Source organism: Dinoponera quadriceps, unplaced genomic scaffold, assembly GCF_001313825.1.
Source record: "Dinoponera quadriceps isolate SergipeBrazil2010 unplaced genomic scaffold, ASM131382v1 scaffold5144, whole genome shotgun sequence".
Lineage (NCBI taxonomy): Eukaryota > Metazoa > Arthropoda > Insecta > Hymenoptera > Formicidae > Dinoponera > Dinoponera quadriceps.
In genome coordinates, this window is record NW_014560308.1 from 359,225 (window position 1) to 375,523 (window position 16,299).

At 45.1% G+C, this 16,299-nt stretch overlaps 1 long non-coding RNA gene across 1 annotated transcript in view; it reads left to right on the plus strand.

Moving 5' to 3' along the window:
• Positions 1-5,225: 5,225 nt before the first annotated feature.
• LOC106750723 overlaps positions 5,226-16,299 on the plus strand; it is a 258,312-nt gene continuing 247,238 nt past the window's right edge. The window contains exons 1-3 of the long non-coding RNA XR_001374978.1: positions 5,226-5,315; positions 5,907-6,023; positions 6,213-6,259. This is a non-coding gene — a long non-coding RNA (uncharacterized LOC106750723). The remainder of the gene's footprint in view (positions 5,316-5,906; positions 6,024-6,212; positions 6,260-16,299) is intronic.

The window sequence follows — 16,299 nt, forward strand, 5'->3', positions numbered from 1 at the left end:
GCTCCGTGACAAATACATCGGCTGACGTTATAACCGCGCAAACAGAGAGCGATAATGCAATTTGGATAATACACGACGGCCGCCGCGCTGCGCCGCGGCCGCGCGCGTGCACCAGGTGCAACGGGACGAGCGTAAACACGCGCGAACCGCGCAACAAAGTTGGATCACTTGATGAAAATCGACGGCTGCAAAAGGCCAAATGTTATTCCACCGACGTGCGCGCGCGCTCACTCTCCGCAAAACGTAAAACTGAAAATCCGCCGCGTTATTCGCGACGTGACTGCAACATTTTCCGAAGCCGCGAGCGCGTCTCTGTTTTTATTGCGACGTGAGGTCATTGTGTGCGTGCGTATGTGTGCGTATATTTGTGGGTATCGGTGTGTGTGTGGTCGAACGCAGCGGCGAACACATCAACGTTGCATACGCGCGTATATTTTTATGCCGCACAAATTTATATTACGGACCGGCGAGAATATCGGCGCGAGTCTCACGTATTAATAGGTCGCTCAAGAACGTTGGCACAGCGCGGGCGAGCGCGAAGTGAAAAACATCAAGGTAAGGAGAGTCGAGTTCTGCGTCTCGATCTCGCGCGAACGACTAATTTTATTCGCCTCGCTCGCGCGAAATTTCTCCCCAACCACCATCCACCTTAGGCATTTCCGCCGGTATGGAACGCGCCATTATCTCGGGACTTCGAAGCTCGTCATTCTCGTTTCTACTAAATTCCATCGTCGAACCGGCGAACCCCGGGGAGAAGACGGTAAGGAGAGAAATGGCGCAGGAGCGAGGAGAGGACTAGCTGTTTCTTAATTTTGCCGAATGCCGCGTCGTTCTTGTTCGTTAAGCGAGACTGCGGAGCGGCGTTCGTCGGGATTCCACGGCGTCGTCGTCGGAATTTTTTCGTCGAATCCCGGGCAATCGCAGCACGGCCGACATAAAGCTCCGCGAAATGACCCATAAAATTGAACATTTCCCCGATATAAGTACGCGCATTCAGGTGCGGTCGCATCCAGCCGGATGCACGCGCGCTTTCACCGACGCGGGGCCGCCGGAGGAAAGGGATTCTCGCGAGGAGGGGGAGCGAAAGGGTGGTGAGAGGAGCTAGTTGGGGTGGGACGCCGCTCTCTCGGTGGAGACGACGCGCATCGAGCGCGTATACGATCCCGGGGAACAATTTTAACGCAAATGAGAAATTCTCTCTCTGTCGTACGATAAACAATCGAGATAAAGGATTTATGGTCGCGCGGGAAACAGCCGCCATAAAAGTCTCGGGCTGTTTCCAATCTGTCAACTCGGTGCCACGGAGACGGACGAACGGACGACCATCCAACCGACCGACCGACCATCCCTTGCATCCCTTCGTCCTTCGACGCGCCATCCTCGCCTATCGCGGGGATATCGATGGAGTGTATCTACGCGCATACACGTACGTTACATTTACTCGTGGTGTTCGCCAGCAATCACGGTATTGGATGTTTTCCACACCGGGACACGCCGTCGTTACGCCCGCGAATACGTTACACCGGTCGTCCCGTAGTCTCATTTTCAAAATCGTCGCAACCGTTCCCGCGAAATCGCTCGAACTGTATTATGCGTCAGAAATATACGCTCACGCATATGCACACGCATACACGCGCGCGTGCTATATCTCGTGGAAAAATATCGAATTATTCGGGAGAAGAGTGAGATGGAGCGAATGCCATCCCGGACAGAAATGAATCGGTGTTTGCCCTAAATCTGTAGTGGCCCCTAGATAGGCATGCTCCAAAATAGGCCTGCCTTCATTGGATCTAGATATGACCTGGATAAGGCGGATCCTGAATAGAATTTCGCCAATAGGCCCAGAATAGGTACCGATGTGAGTGCCTCTAACAAGGCCTATAGCTCATAGGACCCAGTCAGGGTCTATAGAATCGGTCCTAAATTGTACGAGCGTTACATTTCTGGGTGAAGTCTAAATAGAAGCGGGGAAAAATTGTGTCGAAATTGCGTAGGACCTCCATGTGAAATTTCTACCCGAAACTCTCGCCCTGAAATTTTAATTGGTAAAGATATTTCCCCCTTCTCGATATTTCCAAGGTGCAAAACCTGCAACTACGATTTCGAGTTTGCGGTAGATGCTCCGTTCTAAATATTAAGGGTGACATTCGCGCTCTCGAGGAGGATGTCAGACGCGCGCGGGACCGAGTTTGGGCAAGATTCGGGACTCTGTCGAATTCCCACAGGACGAATTAAGGCACGCGGCTCTCTCGCGCGTATTAACGGCGGAAATGGCGTGCGCGTTAATGGACGCTTAAATTATGCATTCGCCCCTCGCACTCTCTCGACCGACGTTTCTCTCTCTCCCTCCCTCTATCGCTCTCTCTCTCTCTCCCCCTCTCTCTCTCGCAGTCGTCTAATTAGTTATTTATACATTCCAAGCGGGCGTGAGTTAGTGTCAATGATTAAGAAGGCACCGGGCGGAAGGCGGAAGTTTCGCGCCGAGTATTTAACTTTGAGCGAGAGTGAATTGTGTCTAGGGAGCGGTCGACATCAGGGGGTTGGCGGGAGGACGGGCGGTAGATAGGGGACGATGAAGAAATCGGAAGCGCGCGAGCGACAGAAGAAGCGGAGTCCCGTCGCGATGTTGTACACGGGCATTCAGTGGGGAATAGTTTCTCGCGTTTATGCGAATTTAAAGGATCCTCCCTTAAGACTGGCCTCCCGCGAGGACGTCGGAAGTACGCAGTCTGGAAATTTCAACGGTCTACCCGTCGCCGACTTGAGACTTTATAATGTCGGTTTAATTGTATCTCGCTGACAGATTGTTGGATAATTAGTCGCTTGTCGTTCAGCGATGGGAGACTCGTTAAAATACGATTATCGCGCTTGCGTGACGTGATGGATTAAGAATCGTCTCTTGGTCTCTAGCCGGTGTTCCCACGATATACCTCCAAGTATTGCGAAAAATCGAAAATACGTGAAACTCGTATCGGTGCGCGTCCGCGAAGGCGACCGGTATCGCGGTAGTTGCGCGGTTATAAGTATTAAGCATCGAGCGTCCACGATCCCCCTCCTTCCTCCGAGAAAGTTACAGAAGGTTCATCGAACTGAAATTACACGCTGCGACATGTCGGCGATGTGGTTTCTGCCATTGGAAACGGCGATGTTACTAAATTGATACGAACGGTTCGCCACGAATCGAGCGAAGATTAGCGTTCGTAATTCTCAATCTTCGAGACAACTTGTGCAAAAATGCAGACAATATGGAAACGCGCTCGCTCACAAACGTGCTTTCCATTTTCATACTTTTTCCTCTCTCGATTCTTCTCGCGTTTTCATTTTTCCTCGAAAGACGAAAGTGAGATATACGACCAGGCATCGCTGATGTGACGGTAGAATAAGGAGTGCATTTCAAGTGTGAGATAAGTATCACCTGACACACCGTCAAAAACTGACGAGCGTTTCAGGAACAACGAGAGATATCTCCATCTCATCGTTGTGAAACCGGCGGAAAAATTCTCGGGAAGAAGAAGAAAATCCGTAACGTTATCTTATAATTGTATCCGACGTTGTGCGATAAATCATGCGCGGATAAAAGGGTTTGCATCGATGAAACATCGCTTAATTTGGTCACGCTCCGAGAAGGAAGGAATCGCGATGTCGTTATTAACGTTAAGAGATTTCTCCTCGTAACACGATCGCGCACATGCTCCTCGAGGCGCTATATTTTCACACAGGGTCTACGCTCACTAATGAATCTCTCCGCCGTCGTATATGCACGCGGAGCACATCTCATCTATCGTCGTGGTTTCCATCTCGCCGTCACTAAAATAGAAAGAGAGAACGAATACAAAAACTACAAGGAGAAAATGGGCGCACGTATCACGTGCGTAGCCGCAATTCCGCTGAGATCATGGACCGCGCGCAGGAGTCAGCCTCATCATTAAAAGGTAAGGTAGAGAGGGGGACCGAAGAAAAATAGAAGAACGCGATACCCTTTTCGGGCACCTGTTTGGCATGCCTCTCGCGCCCTCGCTCACCCCACTGCACCTTCTTTTTTCCTATCCCTATTTCTCTTTCTCGTCTACTTCTCACCCCACCGTCGTCGGCGCTCCCTCTCGCCACGCGCTCTCCCAACGCTATCGCTCCATCTCGTTTTTCTCGTCGGATTCGCAAAGTGCGGTGTTCCGTCCTCGTAGCGGTCTTTCCGCCCTTCCGCGTCCGGTCCGAGGGAGCTGAAACCGGCGAAATTAAGAAACCGCGTCACGCAGCACCGCCCATTACCGCGAGGTAAACATACGACTCGCGTACACGCGCGGAATATCACGCAGGCGATTTTAAAAAAAGCGCCAGTTGCCGGTTGCCCTGCGAAACGGCTTTAATCCCATCATCAGATTCCCCCCCGTTAATCGCGTCTGCTTTTTCGACGTCCTGTAAGCGTCGTGTCTTGATCGAATTCCTGAGCAGCCGATAATTTTTATGCTTCGACAAGAAGGAGAGAAGACGACGGCGAAACAACGACTGCGTGAAAAACGAGGGAAAATTAAAGAACGTATTTCCGAGTCGGCGAGCAATCAAAGTTGGCTGATAATATCGTGTTGATAGTTACCCGGGGAAAAAAGATTATACATATAATCATGTAAAATTATACGTAATTATATATAATCATATGTAATTTATATACGTCCGCACGGAATAAAAACACTGTTGAATGAAAAGCGGAAGAAATATTTTGATTGAATTAATAATTATATTTTGATCGAATTGATTGTATTTACATCGTGGTTAGCCATAAACATAAGCATTTACTTCAATTGCATTGTATAACAAAATTTTTTAGATGTAGGACATATATAATTACATATGATTATATATGGTCATATATACACAAAATTTATACACAATCATTTTTCCCTGAACAGTCAAATTTATGCCGCTTAAAATGAATGATTAAACTTAATATTTGTTTGAGGAATAAAGCTCGTATTAGAATTCTCGATTATACCTGAGCTCTATGAGGAATATGCCATTATAAAATGTTATACAACATTTTTCTGATAAGCCCGCGCAAGCGCATTGCAATCCTACTTACGTGTTGTTAATGTTAAGAAATGTATAATCGACTGAGATTTGGCGGGAGTTAGTAGAGTAGTTCTCGCTAGGCACGCTACCAACCGAGATGGCGCTGGCGGTTTCCACAACGCCGAGAGGCAACGAAGGACGAGTCCATTTTGAGGCGGCCATTGACCTGTATCGAGCGGGATTGCACAGGCATCAGCCGGAAAATACAAGTATTTTACGTGTAAAGCGTGCAGTCCTTCGTCGGATTTACGGTAAGTTTCTTGCGTTAATCGTTAAATCAAAACAGCAATCATAATTATGAATTCTCTGGATCTTTCGATAATCAGCGGTACGAGGCACGGAAGTGCAATCAATGCTATCTCGAGAGACATATTGAGAAAATCTGAATCGTATGATACAGCACATAATACTGATACATCGTAACGTTGCGGGAGTGTTGAAGAATGTAAACAAACGGCTCGCTCAAGCGTGACCAGGTTCGCCAAAAGTCACTTTGCCGCGTAAACAAAAACATGAATGTTGTGTCTCAATAGACTGTGTGTGTCGTTGAGACGATCACGTCGTAACATGTCGCACGCTAACTCCAAAATTTTCCAAATTGATCGGAGCGATTTAAGGCATGTTACGATGTTTCGCGCGTATGATAATCGTGCCGAGACTGTCGTGAGACATCACGAGAAGATTTTAAGAAGTACCATACTTTGTTTCTCCGCTAACTTTAATACAGAAATATATAATGAAGATGTATATTCTTGATATAACTCGGTATTTCAATACCTCCATACTTTTGATTCGTCAACAATCCCCCTGTCGATATAACTATCTAGAAATATATCTTACAGATCTCGCGCGGAGCTTATTGCTACGAAGCAGATGCGATATCACGGGATACGCAATTTCGGTGGATGCGGAAGTCGCACCGGAGGATCCGGTTCAGGCCGAATAGGGTCGGCTCGAAGGTAAATTTACAGACTTCCTGTATTTTTTTTCGTTTCACTCTGCGATCAAAAACTGACACTTGGTTGTTAAAATGAAATCATTTTGAGTTATGACTGCGAAGTGTTAGCGTATTTATACTACGCTCATTTTTTTCGTTACGCTGCGTCTGTAGATCTAACTAATAATAAACCTACATTTTTGTGTTCCAGATATGGATCTTGTAGAATGTGGCGAGCTCTGAGTTTCTGATATTTTGGTGAGTTGAAAACATGAATATAAAAGTTGAAAAGTGACGGATATATGTATTTGAGGTGATAAGTGTTTATGAACTCTCGTGAAGATCAATGCAACTTACATTTTGCTCGTAGAATTTTGCATATTGAATTTTATTGTTGAAAAAAAAATACTGCTCGAAACAATCAGAAGATTATTTCTTTAAATGCTTATATATTATTTAATATATATTTAAAACATCGAAATTTCTCTCTTTTGTTAAATATAATTATTTTCAATTTGTAATAAGCAAATTTATGTGAATGTTTTAGCTGTTATCAAATTTAATTCGATATATGATTATTAAACAGAATTATCCATTCAGGCTGATCCTCTAATTGTTTCAAGCATTCTATAATGCACATCAGATTTGCGCCACCACATACGGGACTCGGAATGATTACTTTGCTCCCACTGACAGATTTTGCGATCATCGCGGTCATTGATTTTCTATATTCTTCATTCGCATGTTTACATTGCGATTATGTCTTGTAAACAGATATACTTTGGCCAATTAAATTCAATATCGAGGCAATCATTGATAGAAAGAGGCACACAGTTATTTAGTTATTATTTCCACTTACTTTCTTGCGAAATACTTTAAACGCATTGATCGTTCGTGATCGTTACGATGTTTATTTTTATTTTTTTTATATTCTGTCTGAAATATAACACTGTACGATACAGTACGAAAAAACAATTCGGGAATGTGAAATTGAAAATCCGGTATTCACGAGTGTGTTCGAAATACTGGAATTTATTGTACTTTTCTAAATCGAAATTTAGAATCGACCATAAATATCGGAAGTATTGTAGACTTATGTCAATAATAATACTGCTTGTGCTACAAGTTTCATTTTGAATTTGCCAACGCAAATTCTTTTTCTCCTATTATGTGAGTCATATTATAATATTGAATTTAAATTTAAATCTTCCTATTGGCGTTTTTGTAAAATATAAGTGGACCTTGTGAGTTCTTATACCGATTTATTTTTCATTCCTTTGGAATCTCTAAATCTTGTCGGAATTTTCGACGCCAGTAAAATCAATAATAAGAAGTAATACAAAAATCGAACCTCCATTACAATTACATAGATTCATTTTTATCAAATTATTTAATATTTGCTTGTCACATGTAATCTATCTGCACTTAAAAAAATTATATAATTTAGTAGTATTATATTGGTTATTAATATTAAGAAGACTAATCGTAAAGATTAATCGCAGGTAGAATATTGAGATGATCGAATATTAAATAAATAATTTCGAATCCGTCAATTTGCTTTCGTCAAGATAATCGCGGTCGCGAGTGCACTGAAATGAATGAAACTAGTGAAGTACAATCGACGTGAAACAACAGCTGGATCCAACGGAAGGGCAGAAAGATGCTGGACGGATGCGGTTTTGGATGAAGAATTTCGTCGGTGGACTTCAACGTGAAATGGTGAACGTACAATTCCAATGTTTACAGTGCATTTAATCTTATAGTGCATGTGTTACGTTCTAAAGAAGGAATACAGTGACTATTCTCGCACTCTCGAGTCCTGCACATATTTGCCTGTTTATGAAACAGATCATAGACCGGAAGGTTCATCTTACTCTGTCGTGAATTACGTAAGGTGGTTCGTAATTTACGCGATCCGAATGTTATAAATTCCTTTCTTTACAGATTCGCCAGATTTTTTTATAATGATTTATGGCTATTATTATTAATATTCGCGGAATTCCCGGGACCTAACACATGCTTTATTGTAAGTTGCATTGATTTTTTCAACGAGAAACGCAAGAGCAGTATATGACTCCGAAAAAAATTCTTAATTATTTTATAATCATATCTATATAAGCTGTAATTGAGGTGCGTGTGGGTCTCTATTCAAATATTGTTGTATACTTCGCGTAAATACGAAGTCGAACGCGGTATCGTATATATACTCTATAATCTCAAATCCGAATAATGGATATGTACTAATAATCCGATGTTAATTAATTAATTAAAAGCGAGAGCGAGAGCTTATATGCAGGCAGCATGAAATATAAGTTCCGCAATAGAGATGAGATAATTGCGAAGCTAATATGCTGCATTTGCTTTAAATTGTTTTACACTTATCTCTTATGCAGTCGGTTAAATGAATCCACAATTCAAGAATGTCATAAGAATGTTAATGAACAATTTGGCGCTTAAATAGCTATAAGCTTTGCCATATAAACATGGCAGATTTATGATCCTATTTTATATTGTGTTTATGATTCTCATATGTCAAACTCTTTTATTCCGTCGATTCGTTCACAGTCACGAATTACAGTCTTTTCGAGTTTCGGCGCATTCGGTATTAACGAAGCGTTATCTTGCTCACTTCGATAAACCGTTTTATGCTGATCTCTTATAATCGATAAAACGCATTATTCCACAACTGAAGAGTATTATAAAAATATCAATATAAACAAAGTTTAGCGCTTAAATATATAGAAAAAAATTGGTCTTATAAATCAAGAATAGAGATTCTCATACATAAACAACAATATTATAATTTTAGAAGATTTTTAGTCTTGAATTAAGTTCAAGTAATATTTACATCAATACAAATTAAATAAAATCAAGACTAAAAATCTTCTAAAAAGATAATAACATTTTTATTTACATATGAGAATATCTATTCTTCATTTAAGACTAACTCTTTTCCTATGTAACTAACTTTATCCTATAAACGTGATAACTTTATGTGATCCTCCGTTATATACCGTATTTAATGCCTCCCATTCGTCAAAATCTTTTATTTCCTCAACTCGCTCACGAGTTATGTACAATCCTTTCGAGTTTCGGTACGTTTGGTTTTAATGAAACGATGACACCCTATAAACTTTGCGTGCATTTGCGAGGTCAACGACCGCGTGGTCCAGCGGCCAGCTGACCTAGCACGAGAGTAGGAAATAGTCCGCATTTCATCCGCGTTAAGTAAACTTTACGTTACTTACGTTACTTTCACGTAACTTTGTATTACGAGAAAGCAACACTGTTGAAACGCGCCCTGCGCCCCTGCACTTCTATATGTAACGTAACTCGGTGGCAATTGATATATTTCACTTCGATATTTTAATATTGATATCATGACGTGAGATTGATCCCCTTCGATAACGCTAGTTGAAGGAGCGATGTTCTACATAATTCTCGATATCGTCATTTTTATATATAAAGCTTGTAGCGATTAAAGAAAAATTCGTCGGAATCTAAAACTTCTTCGCGCTTCTGATAGACGTGCAGTCGCTACTCTTCGAGATAAAAATTAACGAGTAAAATTAGATTATCGCGCAAGAGGAAAGTATTGATTGTTCTCAGATTAAGGTGGAAATTAAGAAAGCTTAATCAAAATTATTAAACGGGCTTTTCTCAAGGCTTTACCTCGCTTTTAAAAATTCCCGGAACTTTAATTTCTTACAGAATGTAATATCATCTTCATGGACTTTCAAACTCGTCCAATAAGTAGAAGCATCTTTCTCCTACGATCAACGTATACGTATTCACGTGCGATATAATCGTACATTTTGCGTTTCCATAGACACGATTAACAATTTATTTCATTTTTTTGCTCATCCCTCGTCGTCACCGCCGTCACGTAAATATTATACTTCCCGCGTTGCCCGTCGAAAACGTCATCACTCTTGAGCGAAAGATTAACTGTCGCTCGTATCCTCGTGTTGCTCATCGTATATCCTTCGCTCACTCCCTTTCTCTCTTCCCTTTATCTTTCCCTCTCGCTCTTTGTGTCATCAAATCTCAGAACGGTTGCATTAGTTTCACAAACATTTGCCGGCTGTGCCTCCCCAAGAGGGTAGAAGAACGGAGCTTCGGGGTAGGAGGAGAACGGAGACACGGGAAAGTGCAATATTGAATTCCCGCAAGGCCCACGGGGTCACCGCCCTCCTGACAAATCTACGTCGCTGGGATCAGAGAGGTCCGCGCCGTCGTCTATATAAATTTAATAACACGAAATGACGTGACCTCCGAGAGAGACCTCGACCCCTTCTTCGGCGCGCACCAAGAACGCATCAATACTGCAAACCGCTTGCATCCACACCCTCGCCCGCGTGGTGTCCCACGTCGCCCATACCCCTCTCCCCCTCCGTGTACCAAGGATGCCGCTCGTAAAACTGATTTAAGATATACGACCGTCCGTCGTAGGAAAAGAAAAAAAAAATTGGCTTCCCGGCCGCGGTACGACGTGTTTAATGGAAACGGAGCGTCGTGGCTTTAGAGAGAGAGATATCTGCACGCCCGATGTGTGGTATATGAGATTCCGCGTCGTTACAGGGAAGAGGGGTTAATAAATGTTGCACGCTTCGTCGGCCTTTTCGCCAACGAGCGCACGCAAATGCTGGCGCGGCGTGTCTAAAAGGTGAGTCTCTCTCTCTCTCTCTCTCTGTGTACTATGGCAAAAATCTGCCGCGTGATATCGTTCCGTGCCTCGCCGATCGGCACGAGCGTGCTTTTAGAGTGCCAGTTGCGCATTTTTTTGTTGAAAGCCCGCGCGTACACAGAACCGGCGCGAAATGGCACTTTCGAACACGCATACTATGTGTCACGCGTTAAAGCTTCGGATCGGCGAAATGATAGTGCTTTGCTCATTCTCTTTTCTTTTCCCTCCGGGTATCTCTCTCTCTCTCTCTCTCTCTTCTTTTCTTCCCTTTCTCCTTTTGCTTTTTTTTAAATAATTGGAAACGTTATTGGCTGATTCCACAGCGACAATAGTACGCAAGGTAAGAAGCCGGCTCTGATTTCTTACTGAATCGTCTGGGTCGCGCGCGCGTTCCTCCGTTTGAAATCGATTTTCTATAATAAATACCTCCACTCGACCGGCGCCCCGGGTTGGTACTCGAGATCGCCCGCAGCACGGTGTAATTTCTCACTACGTCCAGCCGTTATGGATTATTTTATGCAAATGCGGAATTGAAAGTGGTACTCCGCGCGCACCGTCCCCCATCCCTACCTTTCCGCCGGTCCGGCCTTTATTAATTCTTCAGATAACGCGACCGAGCGGAAGAGAGGAAATTGATGAGTGGGTAGTAATCTAATTTGCCGTGGAGAATGTCTCGCGGCGCGGCGGTTGTTCCAGCCGGCGTCTTTTTAATAAATTTACATCGAAACAGCCAATATAAAACGAGCCTGCGCGGCGAATTTAAGTCGCGATAATCGCGGCGCGTTATACTAAACGGGATGTCGGCAAAATCGCCGGACATCCCCGCGAATTCGACGAGTTTTTTTCTCGACAAATTGAATTCCCCCCCGACGAAAATTTCGCGCTCGTTTGGCGCAAAAATTCTTAATTTTGTATATGGTACGTTACCCCGCCCGTGCCCTAGGACCATTATATTTATGATCCCGCGGAGATACACACCGCCATATGCGCGCACCCGCGGTACCATATTGAATTTGAAAGTGCGCACCGTCGGATTGGATTCCGAAGTTCTAAAAGGGCGGCCGGGAAAAAGGGCGCGATGCAAATTTTATTTTCCTTTGCGATTTGCATACGCGAGAGCGACGATAAAATTTCATCCGTTTACATAATAGTGTGTTGTGCGGTCGCGTAAATATTGAAGCGGTCCGTTCACTCGTGACTTATCCCCGAAATCGTTATTTCCCCAATCTCTGCTCTGTTTACAACAGCGGTGTTACATACTGATCGAAATATCTAAAACGATAGACATAAATCTCGGTCATCACAAAATTCTATCGTTCAAATAAGCATACCGGACTTCTTCGCTCTTTATATAATCTTCGTACACGGAAAAAAAAGAAGTAGCTCCCACAGCTGAAAAGTAGCTTCCACGGGTAAAAATTCGCTGTCCATATAATACAATTGAAATTTAATTTGGCTGATTCTTTTTGTCCCTGCACCTAGTTTTCAGCTTCCGCAGCTAAAAACTAAATCTGGTGACTAGATTTCTGTTGTATTATATGGACAGCTAATTCCTTTTTTCCATGTACTTGTCTATTTTTTTCCATTTATTTCGTCGCCTTTTCGGTCGCACGGAGGTGAGAAGAGATCCAACTATTGCATTATTTTTCGTCGCTAGTATCCTCCAGCGAACAAATCTTACCTTTAGAAGATTTCACGCACTCGCATTCTACCTGACAACGATATCGCCGTCTGCGGAAACAACGGGCGCGTAGTGGCTTCACGCACGTGCAGCAACGTCCCCGGGCGTCTCGCTCCGCGAAGACGCCGGCCACGTAAGCGCAACCACTCGACTGCCGCGAAACGGGAGGGTGGCGCAAGGAATAAGAAGGGGGTGGCGCGTTGCGTCCTCTCGAAGCACGAGAACAAGCAGTTGTAACGCGCGATAACACCGCACGTAGCACGCCGACACGCCGCGGTGTCTGGGGAGATTGCCGGGCCAATAATGCATTTCTCGCTTGGAAAAATCCAGCAAAGAGTACGTTCGGCCCAGAGATTTAGTCATTTAAAATGCATAGAGTTCATAACTTATTCCCGACCGACTGGCGCGCGAGCACTCCCGCCGCCTCGTCGCGCCCCTCATCGACAACGTGTTTTCACGTGGTCGTGGTTTTCGCGTTTCCTTCGTCATCGCGCCCGACCGGAGCGCACAGGACACCTACACGCGCGAACGCGGCCGAGAATAAAATTGCGATGGAAAAATTGCGGCGTGCTCTTACGGGCGGGGGTTTGTATCGCGCGCGAGTTCTCGTTAGCGGTACATCGGCTTTCCATTCTCGCCTGCAAATCCCGAAAATAACAGCGGTTGAACGTACCCGTCGCGGTGCGACGCTACGCTACGCCACGCTACGCTGCCGCGAGGCGACGCGACACGGCGCGAAGCGACGACGACGACGACTCGAATTTCGCGAGGCGAGTCACGCAGTCGGTCGTATATACGGTATATTTCTTTTGTCCTGTTCTTTTTCCCGCCCTTTTTGCGCGACGGGGTCGCGTTGGTGTTTAACGACCGTGTTACAGCCGGTAAGGTAGTCGCGACGAATGCAAAACCTCGGGACTGTAACGAGCGAAACGCGAGAAACTATAAAAACCAGTTAAAACGCCGAGGTGAGCGAAACTCGACGCGGAAACGCCGGTGAATTATTGCTCTCCGCCGAGATTTTATATTTCTGTTACTCCACCGCTTCGCGCCCCTCGCATAATGGTTTAATTGGACTTGCACACACGTGTCTAACAATTAACCGTGCACGTGGGACGGGGCGGAAGCAGCACGATGCGCTCGTTCTCCCCCGAGACTGCCGCCACCACCGCCACCATCACCGCCGCCGCCGATGCGCGGCTAAATGTCACCATAAAGTCGAATTATTTTCGGATTAAGCTGTTGTGTAAAAATATATTTTTCCCTCGTGAATAGGCGAGCGAGAGTCTGGTTTGGAGCGCTTTCGTTCCGCTGCGGTGCCCCCGATCAATGCTCGCTGCGTATCGCGCGCGCGCTTGCCCGCTCGCTCCCTCGATCGTGGCAGCGTTTAGCGTTTTGGGAATTGATTTCGGATGTCCGCGATATCGCACGCGCGAGTGCTTTCGGTCGTTCGCAATTTTTACATCGAGCCCGTCACGTTTCCATCAGTGAACTTTGAAAAATACAAAACGCTCGCATAAGCTGTCGCTCGCGCGCGATTGTGCTTGCACTCCGCGGCCACGAGCGCGGTTGACAACAACGTCGGCCAGCGGGCGGTAACGCGATTAATTAAGTCGGCCGTAACCCATATTTGCCCGAGCGCTGGTACACATTACTCTTACGCATTAATCACGGCGGTCTGAAATCGCTCGATTGAGCTCACCTGTTGATTGATGCATCGTCGTAATCATCGACACTTAATATGGACACACGATCCAATTCATTACTTCCATTCGTACTTCTAGCAGTGATCGCGGTTTGATGTTTGCATTAGTCATCAAGGTTATTAACTTCCAATAACGTTAGTGCAACCAATTCGCGTGAGACCTGTCAATACCGGCACTCTGGAAGGCGATGCACACGGGAGAGCGCTAAGCGACGTTCATCGAATAAATAACGACTTACTGAAAGTCACTTTGTATTATGCAGATAGAGATACGTAACCGTGAAATTCCGAGACGAAGTTTTGATCCTATGTTAAACTTTTAATTCTGCAACTTAGGAGCTAAGATAGCAAAGTAGGTTCACACACACAATTTCAATTCTAATAATATAACTTCTATTTTAACCCCGATGATGTCTTCAATTTTCGTTTTCGCTGTTTTAACGTCAAAATAGGTTGTTGAAGATAGCATTAAAATTCAATCTGCAGAATTAAAGATTCAAGAGAGAAATTGTAAAGTGTCGTCAAAGTAAGTTCTTATTAGTCTATAAGCCCTCTAAGTGCAAACAATCTTTGGAGCAGTGCTTAAAATGAGAATTTAAGGCGTAAGACTTTTTAAGCCTTAAGCCCTAAGAAATAGGCCAATCACAGCCGAATAATGAGAAGAATGATCGATTGGGATTGGTTAGTTTCTTAAGGCTTAAAGCTGAAATCTTACGCTTTAAATTCTCATTGTAGACACTGCTTAAGAGCGTCAGAGTAGCGTCAAAATTTCGAACGTTACACGATATTGATTCATATTCGTTGCGTTGTAAATTAAGAATACGTTAATCGAACAATTCGGCCAGATAACTATTATTTATTTAGGTAATTCAACGTAAATCCTTAGCGTGATAAACCGATGGCAGATTACTTTCTGTTAACGTCTATTTGCATACGAGACACGACCTTCTTTCCCCGCAACGGTTTGCGCCGCTACAAGAGAACCACGAAATTTTCATTAAGAGGAAGTGCCGGAAGTACGACAGAAATCATTCCTCCGGGAAGCGATCTGCAACGATCCTCGAGAGAGATCGCTATCCCGTTATTCCCGTCCGGTCGTATCTCTCCTTGTCCTTCGCGACACAAGCCCTCGACAGCGAGAGAGCTCGCCAAGCTTCCGTGCTCGCGATAGGGTGTACAGAGTTACCGACGGCCAGGGTCGTGTCACGCTTCGATGGTAAAGCCGGCAGCAAACGTGGACACGATGGCTGCACCCATAAACTCGAGGGGCGTAAAGGGATCACACGGGCTACCGCGAGCTCCGCGCGGGTGCAGGCAGCCGCACCTGCAAGCGAGACTCTCCGGGCTGCTGCGGACCGGCATGCAACGCCGGCAAATGAACGACCGACCTGCGGAACAATGACTTCGCTGTTCGCTGCACCCACGCGGACAGTTCCAGGAGGATTTCAGTGACCATAACTTTAAATGGAAAGCTATTCGACTGGCGCTCGTCCGCGGGCGAAGAAATGAGAAAAGTAAGAGGAAGAAGAAGAAGGAAACGGGAAAAGAGAAGTAGAGGGAAAAAAAAAAGGAGGAAGAAAGCGAGACGCGAGAGAGAAACTACGGCAGGCAGCTGCGCTACCGAACGTTACACGCTTCGAACCGAGTTTCCTTCACGACGCGAGGCAGTCGGTCCCGTTCGAATCCGCGGATTAAAGAACTTTCAGTATGGTAAGCAGTCGTGTAACCTCAGAGCGAACGATGGTGCTCGTGTGAATTATGGCAGATTTGCGTAATCGCGAGCGCTTCGGTCCCATTTGGCGCAGGAAGTTCATTGTTCATTCAGGTGACGTGCAGCTAAAGTGGGAACTTTCACGGCAACTTCTGTTTGACTTTATCTTTTTACGAGCGGCTTTCCACCGGAGGATTGTTCATACGAATTCAATTTGTCGAAAATCTAGAGCGCGCTCCGGGAAAAGAGGCTCAATTTCTCGCGCGCGCTTCTTTCTCCGTCGCAGTGGCCGAAACATTCTCCCCGGTCAAAAAATTGACCGGAGTCACCACACTCCGGCCTTAGTCCGGGCCTCGATTCGCGCAGTAAGCTCCACAAACATCCTCTCGTCCTCCGTGATCCGTTAAACGACAAACAGTGAGAAAGCCCCGACTGCGCGTCGCCGCCTTGCGAAGCGAGAAACGTCTATATTCTGACGCCCTTTTGGCGAGAGCGACTTCTTTGAACTTCGGGTCGA